Source organism: Muntiacus reevesi, chromosome 3 (assembly GCF_963930625.1).
Source record: "Muntiacus reevesi chromosome 3, mMunRee1.1, whole genome shotgun sequence".
NCBI classification, from domain to species: domain Eukaryota; kingdom Metazoa; phylum Chordata; class Mammalia; order Artiodactyla; family Cervidae; genus Muntiacus; species Muntiacus reevesi.
Genome location: NC_089251.1, coordinates 3,602,989 through 3,623,760, shown reverse-complemented (window position 1 = coordinate 3,623,760; position 20,772 = coordinate 3,602,989). Strand labels below are relative to the sequence as shown.

The 20,772-nt window shown below is 59.0% G+C and overlaps 1 protein-coding gene across 1 annotated transcript in view; it reads right to left on the bottom strand.

Moving 5' to 3' along the window:
- RALGDS (ral guanine nucleotide dissociation stimulator) overlaps positions 1–20,772 on the bottom strand; it is a 48,043-nt gene that overhangs the window by 24,204 nt on the left and 3,067 nt on the right. The window lies entirely within an intron of this gene.

Below are 20,772 nucleotides of genomic sequence, written 5' to 3'. Positions count from 1 at the left end.
TGAAGAACTGACTCATTTGAAAAGACCCTGGTGCTGGGAAAGGTTGAAGGCGGAACAGGAAGGGGATGACAGAGGATGAGATGGTTGGATGACATCACCGACGCAATGGACATGAGTTTGAGTAAACTCTAGGAGTTGATGATGGACAGGGAGGCCTGGCGTGCTGCAGTCCATGGGGTCGCAAAGAGTCGGACACTACTGAGCAACTGAACTGAACTGAGGGTCAGGGTGTGGTGCTGGGGGAGGGGCCTCTGCCTGGAATATCTCAGCCCTAAGGCTACCTGGAGAAGGTACCAGCAGAAAGGAGGTGGAGGAGGGGCAGTCAGGGGAGTAAGGGGGAAGAGTCCACACCTAGCATGACCAGCTTGGGGGTCCACATTCAAGAGTGAAGGATCACGAGGGATTCAGGCCAGCCATGCACCTGCCACTCGCCTGGTCGGCTAGGACCCCTGGAAGCTTGAGTACTTGAGGTCTCCAGGTAGCCTGCCCTTGAGGATGCTGAGGGCTGGGGAGCCTCAGCTGCTCTTTCTAGAAACCAGTGAGAAGGCAAGTAGACATGAATGAACGCCCCTCCCTCACACCAACGCACTGCCCAGGCCTACCCCTCCGGGCCTCAGTTCTCAGCCTTCTCAGGGGTTGGCAGTCGCTGTCAGCAGCCCTGACAATGCCACCCACCTCTCCAGAACTGGTTCCGTACCACTGGGCCTCAGTTTCCCATCTGCAAAATGAAGGGGCGGGTCTGGACTCCTCATTCCATAAGCATGTACCTGGCTCACCCAACGTGAGCCCCGCCGCAGGTATCCATGGACAGCAGGGCCCCAGCCGCTCCCTCTGACCTGTGTGCCCACCAGATGTGCATCCCACATCTGCAGCAGGTGCGTGGTCCTTGCTCAGTCACAAGGAAGGCTTTGAGAAAGATCCACGGAAGACAGCTTGAGGGTTTCTATCACAGGCATTAAAGCCTTCATGCCATGAAAAAGCATGCGTATATGCATAACCGAATCCCTTGGCTGTACACTTCAGAAATTAAGATAACATTGTAAATCAACTCTGCTTCAATAAAATAAAATTTTAGAAAACACTCATGCCCTTAGATTTGACAACCTCACTCTTAGGAAGTAACCTTAAGAAAGCATTCAGAGTGGGGACATGATTTCCATGGACTACTCTGGATGTGTACTGCTCTGCCAAAGAAATTACAGGTTACAGGGCCTCAGACAGTAAAGAGTCCACCTGCAATGCAGGAGTCTCAGGAGACGCAGGTTTGATCCCTGGGTCGGGAGGATACCCTGGAGGAGGGAACGGCAACCCACTCCAGTATTCTTACCTGGAGAATTCCATGGACAGAGGAGCCTAGCGGGCTACAGTCCATGGGGTCGCAAAGAGTCGGACACAACTGAGTAACTAACACTTTCACTTTCAAAGGAATTCACTCAAACACTCTGTGCAGGCTCATTGACAAGACCCCACGTGCCATGACCCACCATAGGAGGACCATCACACAGGGAGTTGTTGTCCAGTCGCTCGGCCGTGTCCAACTCTTTGCAGCCTCATGGACTGCAGCACGCCAGGCTTCCCTGTCCTTCACCATCTCCCAGAGGGAGATGCTCAGCTATGAAAGTGAAAATGAAGTCGCTCAGTCGTGTCTGACTCTTTGTGACCCCATGAACTATAGCCTGCCAGGCTCCTCCGTCCTTGGGATTTTCCAGGCAAGGATACTGCAGTGGCTTGCCATTTCCTTCTCCAGGGGACCTTCCCAACTCAGGGATTGAACCGGGGTCTCCCACACTGCAGGCAGACTCTTTACCATCTGAGCCACCAGGGAAGCCGGCAAGTCAGAAACCCAGGATACAGCACATGCTTTCAGAAGCTGACACTACACGTGTGCATATGACTACAGGGACCTGCTTTGCAAAAGTAATGGTGGTTATCTCTGGGCAGTGCTACACATTTCTTTTTAAGTCTCAGAATTTGCTCATTTTTCTAAAATATTTTAGTAATCACACATACATCATAATAAACACTGGGTTTTGTTTGTTTGCTGTTTTTGTTTTTAAAGCAAGATTTGGCTCGGGGCGGAGATCCAAAGAAGGCTGTCTAGAAAGCCCCAGGGGAGGGTGAGATGGGTGGGGCATGTATGTTCAGAGAGGAATGAGGCTCTCCAAGAGAAGTGAGGGGTGTCCTCCAGGCTGGACACTGCCTTGGGCTAGAAACTTCCCCCTGAGTCAGGCTCCCAGAGCCTGGGGAACTGAGCACCTGACTGCACTCACTTTATCTCTTCTGGGTTCCTTTTATCTCTTCTCCCAGGGAGGGGCCTGGCAAGCAAGCTTATGCCCACTTTACAGCTGGGAAAGAGGCCCCCGGAGGCCAAGTGACTTCTGAGGGCACCAGGTTCACCCCCTCTCTGGCCTTGAAGGTCAAGGGGACTGGGGTGAGGGGGCCCAAGCCGACTGGAGAGGTGAGGACAGGGCGCTCCATCACCACACTACACAGAAACACAGCCGGCGGGGCTGCTTCCCGTCCGGCTACCCAGACATCACCTGCTGGAGGAGGGGCGGGGTCGCTCTGGTTGGTGTCTGTCTGATCAGTGCCTGTCCCCCACCTCCCCGCCTTGTTTGGTCCTGCTTTGGGGGTCTCCTCCTGGGTCCTGAGAAGCTTGCTCACTGCTCCAGCTGCCTGTACACATACACTCACACACACACACACACACACACACACTCCTAGTTCCCAGGGGTGCAGTGTAGTACAGAGCCCGGCACTCAAATGCCTGGGTTTGAAGCCCAGCTCCACTCCTTTCTTACTGTGTGGCCCTCCCTTCTGGCCAGGGTCCATCCCCATCCCCCTGCCGCCCTCCAGTCACCGTACTTCCAACGCGCAGCTTCCTCCTGTTTGGCAAAGGGGCAGCACAGGTAAAGCACCTTAACAGGGGCTGAGATGGGACTTCCCTGGTGGTCCAGGGGCTAAAACTCAAAAACTCTGTGCTCCCGATACAGGGGACACGGGTTCGATCCCTGGTCGCGAACCTAGATCCCACATGCCACAACTAAGACCCAATGTGGCCAAAGAAATAAATATTTAAAAAGCCAAACCAAACCAGGGGCTGAGAATCACCAGGCACCTCGCACATGTAAGGCCCTCTCCCCAGCCCTCAAGCACCTCGTCTCATGATGGTCCCTCAAAGCTGCCAGGGAGATGTCTTCCCAAGGGCTGGGCAGCCCTAAAGAGAGGGAACCGGCACTGCGTGGAAGACCACAGAGCCCCCCAGGAAAGTGCTCTTGCTGAAAACCTAACCTGAATCCAGCCAGGCCTCTGCGCGCAACGACCACTGGGGGAATGACAGGGCGCAGAAGAACACGTTAAACACACACGGGGACGCACCCCACCAATCCCAGACTCTGGGAATCTTCGCAGGACAGACCACTCAGTTCCTTCAACAAATACATTTCAGGGGAAAACGCAAGGGGGAAAATGTAGATTAAAATAAAGGTGGGACATGCAATACGAAACGCAACATGTGGATTCTGGACTGGGATTTGAACAGGGCAACTGTTGAAAAAAACAAAACACGCACGCACACGAAAACAACCTAAGGAACACCTGGGCTGATCTGAACACTCTTGGATATCTCTTTGAGCAAACTCCGGGAGGCAGTGAAGGACAGGGAAGCTGGGCACGCTGCCGTCCACGGGGTCGCAGAGTCGGACACGACTGAACCACTAAACAACTGGCTCTCTGATGATAGCTGACATCATTGTTTGGATGTGGTCACGGGATTTCGGTTACTATCAGAGTAACTTATTGAAATATCGACGGACGGAGCCATGTGCCTGAGGTCTGTGTCAACATCGTCCGAGGTGGGGAAGGAGGGCCCATAAGAGAAGAAGCAAGAGCGGCCCCGCAGCGGGGATGAGGAGAGCTGCGTGTCTTTATGCCATTTTCTCCACTTTTGTGTTCCGGGGAATTTTCCATAATAGACGTTAAGAAAGAAAAAGGACACCGTTGGTTTCGATTCATCCTCTAATGCTGCTGAGGCTCCATCAGCCCTGAAGGGAGGGCAGCAATCCCCAGACCTGGAGCCCACCGTAGTGACCCCCACTCGCTTCTCCTCGTCCCCGGCTCCTGTGGCTCTCAGAGTATCCAGATAACACGACGGCCCGAGGCAGTGGGCAGAATCGGAATCACGAGGCTCAGATGGGTCTCGTGACCTCGGGCCAGTCTGAAATCAGAGCTCTGTTGACCCAGGCCCTTGGAGGGTCTGCTGGGAGGGAGACCCAGAGCTCTGTACAAAGTGCAGGGTTTTATGAATGGGGTCACTCCCTGCTTTCCTGCTCCTGCTCACAGCTCACCCTATCCCAGCCGTCCCAGGTTCCCAACCTTTCCCCTGGGTGGGGGGGGGGGGGGTGTACCCGTCCCTCCCTGGAGATCACAAGGAGCCCTGGATAACATCGCTGTACAGACCGCTTCTGTAATCAGGATGCTCCCCACACAGGAAGCGTAAAAGACAGGTTTTGAGCTGACAGCCGGGAAGAGAACTGGGCCAAACCTAGCCCACATGTGTTTTGGTTGGCGTGCAAAGTGTTTTTCAATTTTTGAGCCAACAGTAAAAGGTCAGGTGACTTCATATAAAAGTCCCCATTTCTGGCTGCTCCCGTAAGTTGGGACAATCCAGCCACACCGGGTCTGTGTCCCCAGGTGACAGGACGCTGGGTGGGAGCTGACCGGCACTTGTCCTTTGCAGCCAGGCCTTGTGCTCAGGGGTTTGCCCCAGACCCCATTAAGGGAAAGGTGTGCTCAGGCCAAACCTCTGGGGCCCCTTTACCTTCCTGCTATCATCCAATCACTAGTGCCCAGACGCACAGCAGCCAGAGGGGTCTAGACCCTTCAAAGCTCCCCCCCAACCTCCGCCTTCAGACAAAAGACCAACTGCTGGGTGTGAGCCCAGCTGGCATCTCTGGGGTCCTCTCTCATGATGCCCAGGGAGGCTCACACAGAAAGGCTGCAGTCCCCAGAGCCTCGAGCCATCCTCTCTCTGCCTGACCCATGCTTCCCACTTTCTACCCACCCCTTTGCTTGGCACAAGGTCCCAGGGAATGGGGTTTGGGCCCAGGGTGCCACTCCAGGTATCTGGTGGCTCAGAGCAAGAACCGGCTAAAGGCCACATCCAGGTGACAAGGGTCTTGGCCATCACCTCCTCCAACTTCGGTCAAGGTGCCGGAGGGAGCTGGTGACCCAGTGAGGAATAGCACTCAGGTACCCAGACTCAGTCTGAGCAAGCTCTGGGAGTTGGTGATGGACAGGGAGGCCTGGCGTGCTGCAGTCCATGGGGTCATAGAGAGTCAGACATGACTGAGCGGCTGAACTGAACTGACCCAGACTTAGGTCAGGCGTCGGTGGAAAACCTTTCATCTCTCACTGAGCGGGTGGAGGTCACCTGGTCTGTCTTTTCTGATCTATATTTAGAATCTGGGGAGGTCACAGATGGGGTGTGACCTGGCCAGGCTCCTCAATCATTTCCCTGACCTGATGTCACCATTCCTGGCTGCCTGGGTCCTGGGGTGGCCCTCTGTGGGCGGGTGAGCATACACCTTGGCAGGAAGTGACGCACCTGGGCTGAGTGTGGGAGCTGTTGGCACAGCAGGCCGGGCTTAGCCCCACCTCCTCCCTCCTGGTTCCTGGGAACTTCCAGGGATGGTCTCCTCCTCGGGGCAACGGGGAGTCCCCAGGGGCTGGAGGCCAAGTTCAGAGATGGTCAGGAGGTGGGACATGAAGCTTCCCAACAGCCAGGAGACCATCTGGGGTGGCGGGGTTTGACATCATCACCCCAAATCTCTGACCTCACAGGGCGTTGCTGTCCCAGCATGAGCAGGACAAGATGAATCAATGCCCGGATCTGTGGAAACGGCCCAGGACTTGGATTCCAGCATTCTGGACCAGCCATGAGTTGGCTCCCAGTCTACTCCCCTGGAGACGGGTAGGCATGGCCCCCTGACTCTCAGGATGCTGGGGGTGGGGGGCACTCAACATGAGCACATGTGATGTCCAGAGAGTAAGACCAAGGACCACTCTGATAACTGTCCTCCACTCCCAGAGTGCTCAGGGCCTGACGTCCCTAAAGGCCACTGTCCAACAGATGCTGGGCCCAAGGTGGGGGTGCAGGAGAGGAGAGAGGAAGAGAAACAGAAGGGGAGGGACTCCCCTGGGGCCCCAGTGGTTAAGACTCCTTGATCCCAATGCAGGGGGCACGGGTTTGATCCCTGGTTGGGAACTAAGATCCTGCATGCCACATGGCGTGGCAGGGAAAAGGAGAGAGGACATGAACAGGAGGCAACGGGCACTAAGACTTGCAACTGAGCCCAAAACATGAGAACACAGAGAGAGGTGGGAGAGGCGGGGTCTCGTCCCTCGAAAAGCCCAGACTGACTGGCAGGCTGCTGGGCACCCAGGGCGGAGGAGGGGGCCTGCAGATTTTGGGAAACTCACTTAAAATACAGAGCCCAGGTTTGTATTTGGGTCCCTGCTCTGCACCTTCCTAGCTTCAGCTCCCTCTCCCGGAGCCTCAGTTTCTCCATCAGGAGGATGGACATAGTAATAATAATAATAGTAAGAATAGTAATACCACCGCCACTTGGCTCTCAGGAGAGCAGGTGATAAAACAGTGCACAGAAGCTTTGTAATCTGAGAAGAATCACATGAACAGGAGCCGCTAAGACAATCCCCAGCCACGCCATCCCGCCTAGACGGGAGCAGGTAGACAGGCGGCCAGCCGGGTGGGCAAGCAAGCCTCCCCTCTCCCCCACCCTCCACCCAGCCTCCTCGCCCACATCCAGAATGGGAGATGAAGCCTCTCCAGGCAATTTCCAGCCAAACTCCTTCAACCAGTTCTGATGGGAGGGGAGGAAGTTGAGGGCCTTGGCCACGACCTAGAAACACCTGTTGCCCTGGAAACTCACCTCGGTGGCGGGTGCCGGCAGAGGCGTCTTCGGCCAAGATGTGGGGCTCTGGAGGGCAGCGTGGCGGGCAACGGCCCACCGCCTGGCAGTCACCACAGAGACACAGGCGAGGAACACCCAGCCCTTTCTGCCCCTGGGCTCAGTGGGCCCGGCTTGCCGGGCCATCACAGGGAGGCAGGTGGGCCTGGGACGGGCTCCCGGGGAGGCCCTCTGCCAGTCTGCCTGCCCGTCCGCCGGCCCTGGTGGAGTCAGGCTCCCGAGTACCTAGGCCTGGTGTCACTCGCGTGGCTGTCATACCTGCTCCTGTGACAAGCAGGGCCAGGAATTCCTGCTTCTACCAGGCTGAGGGCCAGCCAAGGGCGGGTGGACTGTCCCGAGCCCGGCCAGTAGCTCAGCTAAGACCTACTGTCTTGGGCGGGGGGCCCAGCTGTGTCCCCAACACCGAGGCCCTGTCCCCACTCCCCCTGCCTGGGGGAAAAAAATCACCGCCCAGGGACAAGTCACAGAGATCAGAACAGCTCAGCCAGTGGAGCCACCAGCCAGTTGTGAGGCCAGCTGTGTGCTGTGGGGCGCAGGGGACCTGCCTGCCACACTCCGTTTCCTCTTAAACCACTGTCTCATTCTGGAAGCCTTCCCCATCACTCAGCCCTCAGAACTCCTCCACGTCTGCCACCTAGACATGGGATTTAATTTTAAACGGCCAGGACCTAGGGTTAGCAACTGTTTATTTTGCCAAGTAGGGTAGTTAAAAAAAAACACAAAACTGTCACCATCATTATTATCATTTCAGAAAAGTTCCCCCAAAAGTAACTAAGAGGGCATACGATCAAAAAAAAAAAAAAAAAAAAAAAAAAAAAAAACGGACGGTCATTAAATGAATATATTTGGCTTTCAGGCAAACTCATGACCTTGTCTCTATTTCTCTCATTTCACCGCAGACCAGACATTGAAACCTATGAGTTGAGTCCAACATACCCATTTGACAAATGGAAAAACTGAGGCCCCCACGAAGCAGGGACTTGCCTAAGATGTCACAGGGTGAGTCCGGGTCCTGTGTCTGTGTGCACCTCTGCAGAGCCCACATATTTACCCTCCCTGCCTCAGCGTTCAGAGCCCAGATCCCCACACCTAAAGATGGCAGGGTGACCCAAAGCCGGGGCTGCCTCCTTACCCTTCTCGGGCCCTGGCGGACAGCCGGCTGGGCACACAGGATCGCAGGGGCCGAGAGGAGAGGGGGGTGGACTGGGGCTCCGGAGCCAGCCCGCAGGCACATCAGGCCCCCAGCTCCTGGCGGAGAGGCAGGGGCCCAGCCTGCCGGCCTGGCGCCAAGCCCTGCCTCTCCAAGCGAACTAGCATTTCACATCCTCTTCCGGTGGCTTTGGGGGCGCAGGGGACCCAGCAGAGGAGGCCGCTCAGAGCCGGGGAACCGAGACCTGGTTCCTGCCCCCGCCTGGCGCTGCCTTCCTCTGGGACAGGCACGTTCCTCTTCTCTCTGAGCCTCACTGTTTCTGATTCGTTGTGGGAGGGGGTGTGGTATACAGAGGTTTACAAATTACAGTTTCACATCCCCCAACCACACCGCTGGGGCAGGAGAATTTCTTTCACGGAAGGAAGGATGCCCTGGATGGGGGAGCCTCTGCAGTGGGGATTCTCTAGGGCAGCGGTCCCCAACTTTTTGGTATGAGGGACTGATTTCGTGGAAGACAGCTTGTCCATGGACTGGGGGTGAGGGGGATGGTTTGGGGGTGATTCAAGCGTGTTACATTTACTGTGCACTTTATTTCTAATCTGAGGCTGCTGCTGATCTGACAGGAGGTACTGGTCCACAGCCCAGAGGTTGGGGACCCCTGCTCTAGGGGATGTGGGTGGGCATCTGGAGGCGGGTGGGCTGAGAGGCAGGGGGTTCCAGGTGGGCCCTGAGGCAGCAGCCTTCCTGCCCCCAACACAACCCTCTCTCATGTCTGCACACAGTACGTGTCTTCCACACTAAAACCCCTCCAAAGGCTTCTGTCCAACCCACAAAAGAATCCAGAGTCCTCGCTGTCCCCCGCCTCCAGGCTCCTCTGAGTCAGCCCTGACCACCGCCCCAAGCTCACCTCCCCTCGGGCCCCCTGCTCCTTCTCCCCAGCCACCTTGGCCCTTCCACACACAGAGACACTTAATCTGGACCTTTGAGAAACAGCAGAGGTGACTGGGCTCTCTGTTAGCAGCTCTGGGACTCTGGGCCAGCGACTCAGCGGCCTCAGTTTCCTCATCTGTCAAATGAGCACAAGGACACTGCCGGATTCAACAAGAACTCAGCACAGGCCTGGTTTCTGGGCGGCACTCTGACCGTCTCCCATGGTCATGTGCCTGCCCCGGGACCTGGCAATTAACAGACACTCAGCGAATGTTGGCGGAGATTAGCCCTGCACCGGGGGTACCACGGCCTGGCTCTTCCTCCAAGAGCAAGCTCCAGAGGACACTCTGAGGCCTGTGGGCTGCTCAGTATGGAGCCCTACAACCGGATCCCAGGGGACAACTCGGAAACATTTGTCTTCTAAAAGCAGCAAGCATGCACTGGTCCTGCAGAGGTGAGGCCAAGAGGGCTGGCAGACACGGTCTGATCTACCTTCCTGAGGACAGGCTGGCATAGCAGGGCTCCCGAGTGCTCAGTCTTGTTGGGGAGAAGCTCCGGGCAGGCCCCAGCAGGACCTGGGTGAGGTGGGGGACAGCCCTTTGGGGGGGGCCTGGGAGGACCCCACCCTTAGCCTCTCTCTGCCATGTAGCCAGTTGACTGGTCGTATGACCGCGGGCGTCCCTTGATGTGGTTTGACTGCCCTGGACGTGGACTAGCGAGCTCTCCCCACCCCAGCCTTTGGGACAGTGGATGAAAAAGGAGACCTGGGCCCAGTGCCCATGGCGGAGATCAGCGGGCAGTGTGGGGACCGACAAGCCTTTCCAATTGTGCGGACATATTTGGGGGTGGGGGGAGAGCTTCCAGAGGCCCTTGAGGAAGCGGGGGTGGGGTTACAGGAACCAACAGGGAACCAGGCTGCCCAGTGAGGTGTGCCTATGTGTTCATGCCTTAGATTCGACAGGCATTTATTGAGTGTTTTCCCTGGTACCAAGCTTTGTGCCCACTGGCACGTCTACTGCCCATGGCTGCTGAGTGCTCTTCTCCAATGACCCCAACATCCTGCACAGGTCAGCCTGGCCTCGGAGCCATTTAGGCCATTCCTCTGCGAGCCAGGCCAGGCCCAGGCAGGGCTGACGCAGAGCAGTGGGCCCCGAGCCGCTGGGGAGGCCGAGGGCCTGAGTCACAGGCTGCGGGGCAGGACAGGGCCAGCTGCAGGCAAGAAAGGCCGGAGCCCCGAGGAGGCGGGGCCTTGGAGGGGCGGGGCCTAGTGAGGGCGGGGCCCGCCCGCCCCGCCCCCCACCCCGCCTCCCACCCGCGTCGGGGGACAGCACAGGCGCCTTTGTTCCCTGCCGGCCTTGTGTGCCCACATGGTCCACCCCATCACTGTCACGGCCTGGAACGGAGACGGGCCACGGAGGGCCAGGGCGCTGGGGCTGGGACGGTTAGGGGCGCTCGACTTGCAACACCGCCACCCCACCCCCCCAATCACACTTTTCTCCCTTCCATCCCCGTGCCCCTCCCGTGTATGGAGCTCCGGGTGGGCGCGGCTTCGGGGGACATTCACACCAGCCCTGAGATGCTAACCTGCCTTCCACACTTGTCCCAGGACACCGTGGTCACGGGACCTGCCGTTAGCGCTCTGCCGCGATGCAGGTGGCCCCAGAATAAGGCACTTGGCCAGCCACACACGGAGCTCAGACCGACGAAACCCCACTGGTGGACACACGTGTACGCACAGACATGCCCTGAATTCCGCTCTTGGGGGGGGGGGGGAGGCGGAGGGATTCCCGGGGTTGGGGGGGGGGGGTCCTGCTGCCTCCTGCATCTGGGCATCCCCTCCAGGCTCAGGGTGAGGGCGGGGTGCAGGCCCCCGTGGGGCGCGAAGCACACTGTTTACAAACACTGCTGGGCTGTCGCTAGGCGCTGTGACTCAGACCCAGAGTGGTGACTCCTCTTCAGGCTGTTTGCTCAGCACAACATCCTGTCCAGGAAGCAGACGGCAGAGGCCCGGGGCCAGGTTTTCGCTCCTCTTTCCTGCAGGCTCCTGACCTGACTTGGGGGTCCTGCTTGGGGTGGGGGACAGCCCCGGTTCTCCTCCCTCTCGTTTCTGGGAACCCGAGGCCCATCATTAAGTCGCTCAACACACAGCCACCACTGGCCTGTCTCTGCAAGGTAGGGGCAACGCTGCAGCCATGCACGCCACTCGCCCAGTCCCCCAAACTGAGAAAGGGGCTGTGGTCCGGGGCGGGGGTTCCCTCCAAGGCAAACGCCCACATTTAGAAGCCTTGCAGGCAGAAGCAGCTACTGACGTCCCCCCAGTCCCAGTCCGGTCCCCCAGAACCCAGCCTGGCCCTGGCCCTGGTGCTCCTTGGTGGGACAAAGCACCTTTGCACTCAGCATTTGTGAAACAGATGAAGCCACTGTAATTATGCTGTGTTGTAAAACTGAGAAAATTGAGGCCCAGAGAGGGCAAACAAGCTGCTGGCGGCTACACAGCGGGTCAGTGCCATGCCCAGGCTATGCCTGGGCCTGTTGGGTCCCCAGGGCAGCCTGCTTTCCTCTGCTCGGTTCTGGGTTAAAGTGGATTTGTTCCTGGCAGCACAAGTCCAGCTTGGCGCTGCTGGGTCCCTGTCAGCAGGGAGGGTGGTTGGTCCCTTGTATGACGTCCAGCTTCATGTCCCTGTCTGCCTCCCCCACACCCAACTCAGAGCCTAAATCGGAGTCAGGGGTCCACCCCCCCCCCCCTTATTTCTGCTGTTCCCTGATGTGCCAGTGTGGCATCATTTAACAGTCACAATGTATGAGGCAGGTTTGCAGGTGAGCAGCTTGGGGCCAGAAGCTCAGAGACAGCACCAGACTCGCCCAAAGCCACACAGCAGGCTGGCTTTTGAGGCTGGTGTTCCCAAGCTGCTCCCAGCTTTTTCTAAGAGCTGAGGGTGATTCTGCTTTTATTTCCACCAGCAGGGGTTTCCCTTTAGAGGAGTGCCATCAGGGGCCAGAGCCTCAGAGTGACTTGTGTGAAAGGTCACATGCCTTAACAGGGAGGCTCTGTCCCCTCTTCCAGGCTGGGGAGAAGTAGGGGCCCGTCAGAGTGGCAGAGCCCTAGGAAGAAAGGAAGAAGAAAGTGAAAGTCGTTCAGTTCGACTCTGGGACTCCATGAACTACACAGTCCATGGGATTCTCCAGGCCAGAATACTGGAGTGAGTATCCCTTCAGCGGATCTTCCCAACCCAGGAATTGCACCGGGGTCTCCCGTATTGCAGGCGGATTCTTTACCAGCTGAGCCACCAGGACCGCAGAGGGGGCGGTGCTTATTTTGGCAGCTGAGGCTTGGCCCTGCCCCAGGCAAGACAGTAACCCCGTGGTCAGCTGCTCTGATTACTGATTCACCCGCCGCAGGGCTCCCCTTCTCCGGCTGCCCGCCCCTGGCCCCATTAACCAGCCCACTGAGTCACACAGGTTGCCAAGAAGGGAAGAATCTGAGAATCCGGGCCTTGCCCCAGCCGCTCCCACTGGCTTTCTGCCCAGCAGGATCTAGCTGGGGCCCTTCGCTAGTGGCTCAGATGGTAAAGAACCCACCTGCCAATGCAGGAGACCTGGGTTCGATCCTGGGGTTGAGAAGATCCCCTGGAGAAGGGAATGGCAACCCACTCTAGTATTCTTGCCTGGAGAATCCCATGGACAGAGGAGCCTGGCAGGTTAACGTCCATGGGGTTGCAGAGTCGGACACGACCTAGTGACTGAACAATGGGACTGGAGAGCTGCAACTTTGAATAAGGATGAGCTAAGAAAGTAACATTAATAAGATGTCAATTAAACAACCACCCACTGTGGGACTGGTTTGTGTCCCCTCACTCAGTTGGGCTCTAGCTCAATCTGCCCTGTTCGCCCCTCATGCCCAAGTGGCTGGAATGATGCCCGGCCCAGTCGATCGGGAGACGGATGACTATGTCACTCACACACACACACACACACATCATCACAGGAGCACAAAGGATACTGGTGTTCTGAGCATTTTTTAGTTCTTCCCTCTGTTAAAAATTGGAACGGGGATAAGCTCCTTGAGAGCAGGGACTCTGTTCGCTGACATATCGACGCCTAGAATGGTCCCCGGCACGCTGTGGGCTCTCAACAAACACTCCCGGTCCAGGTGGCTCCTCCAGCTTCCAAGTTCCAGGACTTGAAAATATTCTAGTTCGGGGCCACTTACTTCATTCTGGGAAGATGACTAGGAAAAATTTCTGAAGGAGGCAGCAAGGCAGGAGAGGCGCATGACGGACGGTAAAGCAGAAGGGCAAGTCCTTGTCTGCCAGCCTGTCACTAACATGCTTTCCAGAGAATGCAGCTGGGAGCAGAGACGGGAGGCAGGGCCGGTCAGGGGAGTCAGAGCAGCGGGTCAGCCAGGTTTTCTGGGAAACAGGGGCCTGGAGGTTCCCAGAAGCCCGCCTGCCTGGGGATGTCGGTGGAGGGAGGCGGCACTCAGTTCAGCTCTGGTTCAATCCGGGGATTTTTTCTCCTTCCTGAATTCCCTGTTCAGTAATGATTCTTGGGGAACGGAACTCTGCTCACCGGCTACACAGAGTTTGCTTTGCAGTGGTCTGGCCCGGACTAAGAAGCCCCTTCCCGAAGCCCAGCCAGGCCAGCGGGGCAGGGACTGAGCCCACAGTCAGGCCCCTGTGTCCAGCGCAGCCTTGTCACTTGGCGCTTCAGGGCCAGGGGAGTCAGGACAAACGGGCTCTTGTGGTGAGAAGGCTGCCCGTCGTGCCAGGGACACTGCGTGCCGGGTACCACAACCCACTCCACCACCCGCCTGCGGGGGGCCAGGACTGCCCTTTCAGAGGGGACCTCCTGCGCTGTCCCGGCCTCTGGAAAGGACCTGGCACTCCAGATGGCTGCCAGAGGGTCGGGGGGCCGCTGCCCTCTTTCCCACACTTCTCCAGCAACGGAGTTCTTGCCGGCGGTGGGGGTGGCAGGGTGAAGGCGCCTTGGGTTTCCAGATTCTGGGCCTGAGTGATGGTTGCACAGCCACTGTCCCACCCTCCTGCCACCCGCTACCCCTCTGCCCAGCCCTGGACTTTGCTCCTTCCTTGGTATCTCCCACAGAAGGCAAGACGCAAGGGCCTCCCTTCTCGGCCTCTGTCTGCGCATACCTGGGGCTGGTGAGAGGTCGCCTCCAGTCCAGGGGACTGGAGAGAAGGCACCAGGTGGCCTCCCCTGCCCGGGGAGTCTCCACGAGCTGGACAGGTCTCTGTGCAACGGCCAGCGCACACCAGTGTGTGCCGGGCGCGTGCTAAGCACTTTAGAGCCCTGTGAGCTGGCACACTCACCCACCCAGTTAAAGATGAGAGGCTGGGGGGTCCGGCATGAACACTCAGGCCTCCTCATGGTCGAGGCTCAGGGCTGGTGCTTTGAACAAGCAAGATGCCTGCATGTGTGCCCGCACACACACACAGACACACACACACACACACACACGTGTGCTCGCTCAGCCACCACCGGGCTGACACGTGGTCACATATTCACCCAGAGGCCGGGGAGGCTCCCAAGACATGCGTGTGCAGGGCGGCACACCCAGGCCCAGGACCCTCACCTGGTGTGCCCTACTGGCAGACGCCGCCACCACCCCGTGTCCCCAGGCCTGGAAAGCACACTTCCGCAGGGACGCTCCAAGCCCGCGCCTGGCAGGGCGAGCGAGAGGGGAAGGAGGCCTGACCCTGTGCAAGGACTTCCCGGCCCCAAGGGGCTGCGGAGGAAACTGCTCTTGAAATCCTGGAGCACTGCCATCATCTGCTTCCAGTCCAGCCCTTCCACACCTGGCACTGCCCACCTGCCAGCTCCCGAGCCACCCGGGGCCTCAGGCCAGGTGGGACTGCCTCGCCCTTGAACTTCAACTCCCAGTAACTAGAAGGTCAAAGGGCACCCTCCTGGTCCTCACACCCTATAATAGGGTTGGGTGGTGGAGGTCAGGGGCCTGGAACACGGGCCTCAGGGAGGAAGGCCATCTCACTGTCTGGCCTGGGTGATTGTCTCAACTTCTCGGGGCCCCCGTTTCCCCACCTGGAAATACGGGTGGATTCAACTTGGGACCCTGCCTTCAGCTCCTTGAGGGCAGTCAAGGCTTGTCCACACAGACGACAGGCCACCTGGCCACCTGCCTTCCTGGAGGAGAAAAGACATCTCCTGCCACCTGTGGGTTTCCCAGGTAGCATTAGTGGTAAAGAACCCACCTGCCAATGCAGGAGACATAAGAGATGTGGGTTCAATCCCTGGATTTGGAAGATCTCCTGGAGGAGGAAATGGCAACCACTCCAGTATTCTTGCCTGGAGAATCGCATGGACAGAGGAGTTGGCAGGCTATAGTCCCTAAGTTCGCGAAGAGTTGAACACGGAAGTGACTGAACACGCACATGCACACGCACACCTGTAGAGGGCTCACTTGTGTCTGGGCCAGGGGCTTTCACACAACCTGACCTCCAGGTCCACAAGGTGAGACCACCAAGACACTTAAGAGTGGAGGGACCCGCCTGTCTGGATGCTGCAAACCCTAGCCAGGCTCCCTGGTTCTTGCCTCCTCCTGGAGGGTGCAGCAAGGCAGGAGAGAAGCATGAGGGATGGTAAAGCAGAAGGGCAAGGCCCCGTCAGCCAACCTGTCCCTAAAATGCTTTCCAGAGAACGCAGCTGGGAGTGGAGACGGGAGGCAGGGCCGGTCAGGGTAGCTGGAGCAGCGGGTCAACCAGGTTTGCCGGGAAACAGGCGCCTGGAGGTTCCCAGAAGCCTGCCTGCCTGCCTGGGGACATCGCTCGGGGAAGGCAGCCTCCCAGGGCCTGAGTTTCCCCAACCCAGACTTCTCTCTCCCTTCTGACCTCTAGACAGCCTCACCTCCCAATGCACCAGGGGGGAGGGGGGCCAGGGCCTCCCTGATAGACGGCGAGGGGGATGGTCGGGGCTGGGCTCCCCCGCCCTTTGCCACAGCCCAGACAGATGGGAGTGGACCCGGGCAAGAATCTCCCTGGAATGGAATCAGGCGCTGGCAGCCCCGGGGGCTTTAAGGGCGTCCTCTGCCCCTCCCCATCGCCCCATTCTCACTCTCCCAGTTCTGAGCTGGACAGTTACGGGGAAAGGGCCGCCTGGGACAAGACCGGTGACCAGGGGAGAGTCCCACGAGGGGAGGAGGTGCATGGGGGGTGGGGTGGGGATAGTTCTTGGACTCAGGGCCACTCACTGGCCAGAGGATTTTGTCTCCACTGTCCAAGGTCAGCCTCATCCCAACCCCAGCTCCAAACAGTCAGGTGGGCACATCTGGACGGCCCGGTGGTACCAGAAGAGGCCCTCCCTGTGCCTTCCCCAAGCCAACCGGTTCTGGATCCCAAGCCAGAAAGTGGGGGAGGATCTGGGGTGCCCCCAGACCCCGGGGTGGGACCCTCCGTCTCTTACCCTGCGGGGGTAGAGAGGTGGAGGGAGCAGAAGAGCCCCCTGCTTCAATTCGGTAAACTGCGTGCCCGCCCCGGGGCACAACCCAGGAGGTGGGCAGCGCCCCCGCCCTGTGGCTCCCTCCTGCCCCTCCTCCCGGGCCGCCCGCGGGGCCGTGGCTCACCTCGTCCGCCCGCGCGCCCGGCGGCGGGACCACCAGCATGAACGCGGGCAGAGGCGCGCCGCCCGCTCTCGCCGCCCGGCCCGGCCGCGCCCCCGCGCCCCGCTCCGGGCACAGCCGCCGGCGCCGCGGGCCCGGGCCATTGTCTGCGCCGCCCTCGCCCCGCCCCCTCCTCCCGCGGCGCTCCACGGGGCCGGGGGTGGGGCTGGGCACTCAAGGCCAGGACCGTCAGGGGCCCCCCCACCCCGCCCAGGGCCCGCACGCCCAGCACATTACCGGGTACCACCCGCGCCCCCCCCAACTCCGGAGGTGGGCACGCCCCCTCCGCCTTTGACAGATGCGGCCAGGGAGGCACAGAGGGTGATGGCTTGAGGTCCTTAGTGCAGGGACCCCGTCAGACTAGGATGCTGGCTCCCTGAGGGCACCCAGAAACCCCTGTGTGTATGGGGGTGGGGGGCGGTCACCAACAGTCCCATCCCTCACTGCCCTCCCCAGGGAGAACCTCTGAGGGGCTCACACCCTGCCCAGCTCCCAAATCCAACCCCTGGGGGGCCTGGCCCCAACCAGGCTCCCTCCATTCCAACACGCCCATCTGTCCTGGGGTCAGGGGCTCCATCCTGGCCAGACACGGCCCTCATCCATAGGCTTGCCTCCGCTGGACACGGGATCAGCGCCCACAAAGTAAAGTGGCCCATGACAGGCCCACAGGGCGGGACTGTCTTCCCTCCCCCGGCACCCCCGTGTCTTCACACTGGGGAGCAGCGAGGCTCCCGGGGTTAGTGCCGGTTCCAGGACACTCGAGGCTAAGCCCTGAGCTGGGTAGAGACACAGGTGTTCGTCTCCGAAGCCAGTGGGCTTCCCCACGAGGCCGCCTGCCTCCCCTTGAGCATGGAGATGGATGCAGGTGGGCAGAGGAAGAAAAAACGGTGGCTGGCCTGGTCCTGGCCCCTCACCCTCCCACCCCAGGACCCCATATGTGGCATAACTGACTCACTGAACGGTAGAGGGGGCTACAGATGGGGAAACTGAGGCTAGCAAGAAGAGGCATGCCAGGGTCACACAGCCAGTCTCAAAACTGGCCCAGGACCGAAATCCCCTATTCTGGGGGCTCCACCTACTGCCCCGTCCATCCATACCCTGCCTGGCCACCCTGCTCCAGGCCTAGGTTGCTCATGGCTTCAGGTTGTAGGGGGTACGAAGCAGAAGGCACCGTGCTCTCCCCAACTCTGGCTGGTACCTGGCTCCGCCCACTGTGCCCTCTGGCCCTGCATTTTATGACATTCTGCTTCCATCAGCTGTCACTCAGGTCTCCAGGAAATGGACGTTGCTGGGGCCAGGCCTGATGCCAGGTGGCTGGCTGGCAGGCTGGGGTGATGGGGAGCAGGGGAGCAGGCTAGGGTTTCCCTCGGGAAGGCTCAGAGGGTGAAGCTGCTGGGTGGAAGTAGAGGGTGGTGTGGGTCAGCCACAAAGAGTAGCTAAGGCGTACACACAGGTCATGGGAAAGCCCCATCCCTGAGCTTCCTGCAGGCAGGTATTTTGGGGACCTGCGGTTGCCAAGCGACTGCTCCAGGTTGCCATGGGAACTCTCCGTTCTCCTGGGGCTTATCATTTTTAGGGGGATGCCCTCTTGTCTCCACCTCCCTCTCCTTGACTTGGCTGCCCTGGGAGGATACATCAAGGTCCGCAAACCTCATTCCCCCACCCCCTGGGGAGACCTTCCAGCCGTGACCCTAAGAGAAGACTCTTCGAGGTTCAAAAACCCAGAACCCTGAGAAAATGCAGAGAACAGAGTCCAAGGCCTTCATTAGAGCGGGGAGAGGGTGAAAGGGGTTCATTACTCTGTTTACGTCTCCTCTCCGGCTGTTAACCACCACCTTGGGGCCGGCCCTGCCCTGACCGTTGGGAGCCCACTGTAATTGGAAGGAATTTGGCCCCAGCACCCACGCCCGGCCCCTCCCAGGCTTGTCTGCACGCAGAGACGTGCCCCCACCAGCCCTGCCGCCACCTGGCTGTGGGAGCCCCCTTGGCCTTCCAGGGCCTGAGTTTCCCCAACCATCAATGATGATGGCAGAGGAGCCATCCTGCAGATAGAACGAGACACTGTGGCCAAAGCGTGGGTACAGGGAAAGTGCCGTGGGCTGGCTGTCGTTAGCAGGCACCTGCCCTGCGAGGGATGGAGGTGCGGGATGGCCTGAGGGGTCACTCCATGGACGGTGGCCCCATGGATAGCGTGCCCCTGATGGCAGAGAGCCCAGGCTCCCGGCCCAGCGCCTTCCCCGTGGATTTATCACTTGTCCTGTACCCTGTCCCTGTGTTCTTCCTCTATAGGATCTTATCCCCTCGGATGGGAGCCAAGGTGCTCCGCGCAGGCCAGGTGCTCAGCTCTGAGTCCGTGGATAAACATCTGCTGCCTGAACCAGTCCGTGACCCACCGCCAAGGCTGTTGGCCCCGGCCGCATGAGATTCAGAAATGCCCCAGAGCCGCGGTAAGGGATGGCTTCCGTTTCCCAGGCCAGGGCCACACTGGGCACTTTGCTGCATCTCACTGATGCCCGGTGACAGCCACTCTACCTTGGGGAGCCCAGGTCCCCTGCTTCTCAGCTCCAGAGGGCACGCCCAGCTTTGTACGACAGGGCAGAATCCACCCCCGCCCCTACCAGGTGGGCAGTGGGAAAATCGACAGAGCATCGCCTCCTCTTTGGGCAGGGTCTCTGGGGAAGGGACTTCTCCAGCCGCCACCTGCATGTCCACCCATCCCCGTGGCTGCCCTCAGGGTCCCTCCCCCCCCGCCCCTCAACATCTGGGACACAGGGTCCCTGGCCCTGCAGTAATGCGAGAACTGTCTGGAAACCGCCAGGGTAATCATAGCCACGGGGGCCCCTGCAAGCAGCTGAGAACGGCCGGCTCGGCTTGCAGGTGTAGCAGGAAAGATGCAGAACTAACCACCCACGTGGGTCTGAGCCGGGCCGGGCTCACTGGCTGCCCATCCAGGTCGCCACCCAGGCACTCCCCTGCGGCTCCGCCTTGTTTGGTCTCCTACAACGTGCATCACCCCTGAAATGACTGCGGGCCTGGTCTGTTTACAATTGTGAGCGTGCTGTCTCCTCGCAACTGGAAGGTGAGACCTTTGTCTCTGTGGTGTGGCCGCTGAGGGTGGCCACAAGCAAGGCACAGTGCCACCTGCTGGTGCTGTGCCAGGACGCCCCCAAGCCAGGGAGCTGGGCTGTCCCTGGCCGGGCACCCCCAGGCCCCACTCACACCCCACAGCCCTGTGACCACATCCTAGAGACCTGATCAGACTCGAACACTCCCCCCATCCCTGTGGACAGGTGGGAACCTGGCCTTCGGGGGTAGGATCACTCCAATGCCCTTGTCCTGAATTGAACTGTATTCCCACAACATATCAGTCGGAGTCCTAACCTCATGCACCTGTGAATAAGACCTGATGTGGAAATAGGATTTTTTAGAAGCACTTTAAAAAAAAAAAAATTTTTTTTTTTAATTGGAGTATAGTTGATTTACAATGTGTTAGTTTCTACTGGACAGCAAAGTGACTGCTTACATTGATGCGTGTACACATGTGCAGGCTTCTCCAGTGGTTCAGTGGTAAAGAATCCGCCTGCAATGCAGGAGACTGAGGTTTGGTCCCTGGGTCAGGAAGGTCCCCTGGAGGAGGGCGTGGCAACCCACTCCCGTATTCTTGCCTGGAGAACCCCATGGACAGAGGAGCCTGGCGGGCTATACAGTCCATGGAGTCACAAAGCGTCAGACGAGACTGAAGGGGCTTAGCCCACATATCCATATATTCACTCCTTTTTAGATTCTTTTCCTGTCTAGGCCGTTACAGGGGCTTCCCTGGTGGCTCAGAGGTTAAAGCGTCTGCCTGCAATGCGGGAGACCTCGGTTCGATCCCTGGGTCGGGAAGATCCCCTGGAGAAGGAAATGGCAACCCACTCCAGTATTCTTGCCTGGAGAATCCCATGGACGGGAGGAGCCTGATGGGCTACAGTCCACGGGGTCGCAAAGAGTCAGACACGACTGAGTGACTTCCCTTTCACTTTCAGGCCATTACGGAAGGCTGAGGAGAGGTCCCAGTACCATACAGTGGGTTC